Source organism: Tupaia chinensis, unplaced genomic scaffold (assembly GCF_000334495.1).
Source record: "Tupaia chinensis unplaced genomic scaffold, TupChi_1.0 Scaffold000688_1, whole genome shotgun sequence".
Taxonomy (NCBI): domain Eukaryota; kingdom Metazoa; phylum Chordata; class Mammalia; order Scandentia; family Tupaiidae; genus Tupaia; species Tupaia belangeri.
In genome coordinates, this window is record NW_006160211.1 from 3,997,343 (window position 1) to 4,004,512 (window position 7,170).

Here is a 7,170-nt window from a genome sequence, read left to right on the forward strand (position 1 = left end):
GGGGGGGGGGGCCCCGGCGGCGGCAATCTCAGCCCCGCCGAGTGCTGCCCTTTTATGGAAATGAAGGACCCAGCGCAGGGATTGAATCCAACATCCGGGCTCTCGCCCGCGGGACCTGAGGAGGGGGAGCGAGGGGAGCGCGGGCGGCGGTCCCCGGAGCGCCGGTGGGCGGCTGGGCGCGCCTCTCCGCGCGCGGGGCTCCGGCGTCGCGCGGTTCGTGGCACTGGGTCTCCGTGCTTCCAACCGGCCGAGGGGGCTTGGCCGTGAGAACCGGCCCCAGGAAATTCCCAGGGCAAGGTCGTTTTCGGAGAACAAAGTCCTCCTGCCCCTTCCCCACGGCGGGAGTGAGGCCAAAAGTCGGGGGCGCTAAGAGCTGCCGCACCCCGCGCGCTGGAGAGAGAAGTTTGGGGTGTAAAAACTTTCAAAAGTAAGTGCCCACGCCACTTTCACGAACATCCCACAGAAGAGAGAGAAAGCCCAGAGGGAGGCGAACCACAAAAATTGCTTTGCAAGCAATGTCCGGCACAAGCTGCAACTCCTACCGGACACCGGGGAGTTAGCATGCGTTCTTAATCGGTTCGGAAGCTCTCGCCGGACGCGAGCCAGCGTCGTTCTACAACGCTCTAGCTGAAGGGGGCAAATCAGTGTTAGGGGGTTTACGCAGAGACAGTTCCCCAGCCCTTCCAGCTGTACGTATTCCTGTATTTTATGTACAATTTTGAACTAACTGTTAGACTTTTAGATAGCTATACATCCTCTGCCCCACCCTTAGCCACGCCTTGAAATTTTTAATAGCTCTGGACCAGCGCCTGCAAATACAGGGAAGAGCTGAAGAACTTTACCTGTTGAAGACAGGCTAGTGATGGAGAATGAGCCTCCTGCCTCCCGCTGGACTTCCACGTCCCCCATTTGCTGTTGCACTCTGTGGAGGGGACTCTTCAGAAACAGCAAGCAGAGGAAATGCCCTGCTAGCGAATGCACAGCTCAAAAACTTGGGTGTGGAAGACTCAGATATCTCATAAAAATAATATCCCATAAGAACCTCGAGTTTTAAGTCTCAGAGTCTTCCCTTGCCTTGTCTCAAACACTTAGAAGGGGAACCTGCCAGGCAAATATCGACTGCTTGTTCATCAACACTCGACTGGGAGAGTTAGAGGCGTCAATGAAGGGATTGGGCACTTTGAGTAAAAGCAGTGAAATCTAGTCAGATTCCAGGGGTTTGGCACACACACAAAAAATACGGTAAACCACGACAGTGTTTTTAACTAGTCATCATGGAGAAATTGATGCCTTGAGTCTCTGGTCTTTCCACTCACCCATTATTTCTACTCATCAACATTCCAAATAATTCACTTGGAAGCAATATGAATTCCCAAGAGGAGAGAGTATTTATGTAAATTATGGTGGTAAAAATATATAGAAAAGTGTTTTAAGTAAAACAGAGAATTGCTTACTGAGTCAAAAAAATTGTACAGGACAATTCAGGCAGCTGTAAATTCATGAACTTCTATTTTTTAAATATTCAGAGAAAAAAGACTGGAAGGAAGTACACCAAAATGTTGAGATCATGAGAGACTTTTCTTTTTTCTTCTGTTCTTTATTTTTCACAACTTCAAAACCTTTGCATCTGGAACTTTTCTGTCACCACCTAGAATTCCATCCAGCTTTTCAGTTTTGTCTATACATGCCATTACGTTTCCAATGATAGACACAATGATCTACTGGCTAGACTCTGCGACAGAGTTATCAGAGGATTCCTTTGTTTTGTTTTTAATATATCCAAGTAAAACTTGAGTTCTTTCAGAACAGGGGCTTCAAATTCTTTGCATTGTCCACAGTTTTACAAGTAGCTTGGCATAAAGAAAATGTGTAACATGCTGGTACCAAATCAACACAAATGTCAAAGAAACAATAAGTCTGTCTTGTGAGAAATCTTTTTTTTTAATTGCCAGAAGTCAAAGGTTCTCTACGGGGAGAGGGGAAAAAACACCCCCCAAGGAGGCGTGTTAATACCACAATCTCTTCTCCATTTCTTCACCTGTCAGAATTTGGGGCACGCACACATATGCCCACCTCACATGTTTTCAAGCTTTCAGGACCTGGAGTCAAAGCACAGTTGGCCACATGGGTACTGGCTGGGTACTGGCTGAGCTGAAAAATCTTATTATTAGGAAATCCCTACTTTAAAATTGTATGTATTTGTTTGGTTGCCTAGTAGCATGGCAGTTAAGTGCTATGTTTGGGGAGCCAGATCCCATATGGCCACCATGGTTTGCATCCAGCCCCAGCTTTGGAAAATATGCCAACGTGCGTGCATGTGTGTCCCAGATCTTAATGGGATGGGGACATGGAGGAAAGAGGATTGCAACATGACCATACCCAATGGCAGAAGTGCTTTCTTTTTCTCTTTGTCTCTGGCTGGCTAGCAGACACACCCTCTGGTCAGAAATAAAACAATTTTGGGATTGACAGGTGACGTGATGGTTGAGGAGTTGGACTCCCACATGACTAACCATGGTTTAAATCCTGGACATGGCAGCTGGTTTTCTCACTGTCCCCCTCTCTCTCTGGTCAAATTAAATAATAATAATACTTTATTCTTTTAAAAATTTTTAATGTATTTATTATGTTTTTTTTTTTGAGAGGTTTTCGCTATAGGGTGCATGCGCTCACCAGACAGACAGAGAGAGACAGAGAGACAGAAAGTGAGAAATCACCCTCCAGGGGGGATGGCCACGCCGCAATCCCTTCTCCATTCTCCTCTTGGGATCTTGGGCACGCACGCACACGCACCCGGCGTGAGTTTTAAGCCACTGGGTCCAGGACTTGAACTGCGGTCGACTACGTGGGATTCCAGTGACATAGCCATTACGCTAACTGCTGGTTCCCGATTATGTATTATTATTAATTATATCTTATCCCCAAAAGATTTATGGCAATGTGAAAGAATGCATAAACTATGTGATAGCCTACATCATAAGTGTCACAAAATTTAAAATGTTAAAAAAGGAGGGTGAAGGTTGTTTAATTTAGAAAGGTGGAATAAAGATTTCAAATGGAGTCGGGGTATGTGTGTGTGTGGGGGGTGTAGCTGGTAGTGTAGTGGCTAAGGCAGATGGATCCCACTGGCCGATTGCACTGTTCAAGTCCCAGACCTGGTGGCTTGGCAAATCACGCCAGATGTGTGTGTGCCCAGAATCCCAAAAGGAGGGAGAAATGGAAGAGAAGAGATTGCACCATGTCCTTGCCCCATAGTGGGTTCTCTCTCTCTCTTTCTGCCTTTCTCCAGGAAAAACACATATCTTCTGGCAAATTAAAAAAAAAAAAAGTTTAAATGGAGCCAGGAATGAGGCTAAGAAATATATCTTAATAACTTATATATATGTTTCAGTAAAACCTGAAAAACTATGGCTTCTCATGCCTTAATAGAACCAGAAATGCCTATGTCCTTTCTGAATATTTCCTTTCCTTCAGATAAAATTATCGAAACCAACTGTCATGGTGTTACCAGTCAAACTCAGTCTGGCTTCTGCTTTTCACGGTCAGGGAAAGAAGAAGCAAAGGCTAGAGAAGAAGGGAGCTTACTCCGTAACCAGTTAGCGCAAACTGTGGAGGAAAGTTCAACATGTTCTCCGTACTTTTAGGTACAAGATACAAGCAAATCATTTTCCATGATAATCAATTAGAGTCAATCATTTGAGTAATTATCCTGATTTCTTCAAATACCCATTCCTGGTTTCCCATCTGATTTCTCATCTGACCATTCCTCGAATAGATTTCCCTATGACTCAGCATTTGAAAGGTTTTATTCATTTCAAAATGGCTAGTCCTGTTAAACCTTTCTTTGTTTTGAGAGTTTTTTGCTTTAGGGTGCATGGGCTTGCTGGAGAGCCCGGAGAGAGACAGAGAGACAGGAAGCGAGCAATCATGATCCCTGGGTGGGGAGATGGCCACTCTGCAATGCAATCCCTTCTCCATTCTCCTCTTGGGATTTTGGGCACACAGGCCCCACATGATTTTCAAGTTGCCCGGTCTGAAACTCAAACCACTCAGTTGTCAATGTGAGATTCCAGTGCCTTAACCACCATGTCACCTGCTGGCCCCCATCTCTTTCCTTTTTTTTTTTTTTTTCTTCTTTTTTTAACACAAGGGTTCACTGTATCTAACACCCTGCCTCAGCCTCTTAAGTCACTGGGATTACAGGTGTACACCATTTCATCCAGACTTTAGGTTGGACCTCCCAAGTGGTACCAAGCCATCCAGGCCCAGAGTTTTAGTAGTGCACACCGCCATGGCTGGGTCTATCAATCCACCTCTATAAAAGTTCTCTACATTGGGGGAGGGGAAGGTTGCTTGATATTACATTGGGTCGTTAGAAGAGTCATGACATGTTTTTCTGTGCAAAAATGTGTCATGACTTTTCTGACGACCCAATAAATATCTGCTCTTTTTTAAAAACATTTATATAGTGTAGTTATTGCTTTATAAGATACTTTACCAGCTTTAGAGAGTTAGCAGTTTATGTTTGAGCAACCGAATGCATAGGAAGGCCGAGACCCTCCGTTAAGTATAATTGGAGGAATAATTAGAATAGGGTGAGCACAGCTCTTCTCTTCCCCTTCTTTTTTGCGTATTTCAAGTTGTTGCTTGCTTTGAAAATTACAGAGGAGCCAGACTCTGAAACTGGGATTTTTTCTAGTTTATCTAGTACATATCTAGTATTTCAAGTGCATTTCTTAAATGTTTACTTCTAGCTAAGGTTTTCCAATGTGGAATCTTATCTGAAATCCCCCACTAGAACCTCTAAGACAATGCAATACTTGTGGTACTTACATCATACTGAAAAGTAGCTAAGAACTCCAGTGTTTGGAAGAACAGCTCGAGCATTGAAAGCAGCAATATCCAAATAAGGTACCAAGCACTGGACTTAGATTTAGACCAAATGATACCTCGCAGATCTGCCGTCAAATGCAGCCCTCGGGTGGGGTAAATCCAAGGTTGACTTCAGCTCTTTTTCTGAGCCTACTTATGCTATAATTTATATTTTTTAAAAGTTAACACAAAATACAAGTACTGGATTTGAAAGGCGAGAGGTTGTGAGTAAGAGAAAACAGGAGAGGGTTTGTATGAATGTGAATGTGTAAGAGGGGTTAAAAATGTGATACCAGCCCAGCAAGATGAGGTGTAATGACCATTCCTGTCCAATACCAGGTGAGCAGACTTCTCTGTCATAGGGATTGCTCAATGCAGACACACTGATAAAACTACTAAGGAGATATTGATAGAAATTGAGAGGCATAGGTTGCAAACTAAAAATGGGAAGCACTGGGGCCAACTGGTGGTGTGGTGGTTAAGGTACAGAACTTCCACACTACAGACCATGGTTCGAGTCCTGGACCCAGTGGCTGGGAAATCATGCCAGGAATATGTGTGTGTCCAAAATCACAACAGGAGAATAGAGGAGAAGGGATTTTAGCATTGTCATCCTCCTGGGGAGGGGGTGATTCCTCACTCTGCCTCTATCTTTCTCTGGCAAGCGCACACACCCTATGACAAAAAGAAAAGACTGTGGCAGATGTTACTTTTTTGATATATGTATTCATATTTCAAGAATATGAAATGTTGGGACCAGCAGTTAGCGTAATGACTATGTCACTGGACTCCCAGGTAGTCGACCATGGTTCGAGTCCTGGACCTGGTGGCTTAAACTCACGCCGGGCGCGTGTGCATGCGTGCCCAAGATCCCGAGAGGAAAATGGTGGAGAAGGGATTGCGGCGTGGCCATCCCCCCCCCCCGGGGGTGATTTCTCACTTTCTATTTCTCTGTCTCTCTCTGTCTGTCTGGCGAGCGCACACGCCCTATAGCAAAAACCTCTCAAAAAAAAAAAAAAAAGAATATGAAATGTTCATACGTACACTCACACAAACACAGCTAATTGCATGCATGCTTAGCACAGTATAGGGCACTGAAACAGACGTATAGATGTACATGTAACAAGCTCTACCTAGTGCAAGAGGCTTATATTTACGATATCAGAAAAGATATCCAGGCTAGCCTTATAGTCCACTTAAAGGAACTGGATCCCTATGGCTGACAGTGGTTCAAATCCAGGCCCCAGTGGCTTAAAAGAATACTGGGTATATGTGCATATGTTGCCAGATCCTGACAGGATAGAGAAATTGAGGAAAGGGGATTATGGTATGACCAAACTGCATAGTTCAAGTCTCAGACCTGGCAGATTGAAAATCATGCTGGGCACTTGTGCTATGTGCCCAAAATCCCAAGAAGAGACTGGAGAAGAAGGGATTGTGGCATGACTACCTTCGTTGGTAGGTGATTTCTCACCTTCTCTCTGTCTGTCTGTCTCTAGCAATAGCACATGCCCTGTAGCAAAAAAATGCTGGGCACGTGTTCATACTTAAAAAAAAGAGAGAGAGAAATCATAGTTACATATTACAGAATGAAACTAGACCCCTACCTTGTACCATATACACAAACTGAAAAGAGATCATAGACTTATGTGTAAGACCTAAAACTATAAAATTCTTTGAAGGACTAAACTTTTGTGGCCTTGGATTAGGCAATGATTTCTTTAAGAAAAGAAATCAAAGCATAAGCAGTAAAAGAAAAAAAATAGTTAAATTGATTTTTATCAAATTTAAAACAATAAGGACCAGCAAGTGGTGTGGTGGTTAAGCATGTTGGACTCCCACATGGCTGATTGTGGTTTGTGTCCCAGACCTGGTGGCTTGCTTTCTCACTTTCTCCCTCTCTCTCTCTCTTGCTCTATTCCTCTCTGCTCAAATTAAGATAAATAAATAAATAAAGTTAAATAAAATAATTCTTTTTAAAAATTTACAACAATATTTCAAAAGACAACATCAAGAATATGAGAAAAACAATGGAAAATATGTTTATAAATCATTTATCTTTTAAGGGGCTCATATTTAGAATATATAAAGATCTATTGCAACTCAAAATAATCCAGGACAAATAACTTAATTAAAAATGGGCAAAGGGGGGACCAGCAGTTAGCATAATGGCTATGTCGCTGAACTCTCACGTAGTCAACCGCAGTTTGAGTCCCAGACCCAGTGGCTTAAATTCATGCTGGACGTATGTGCGTGCGTGCCCAAGATCCTGAGAAGAGAATGGAGGAGGGAACCAGC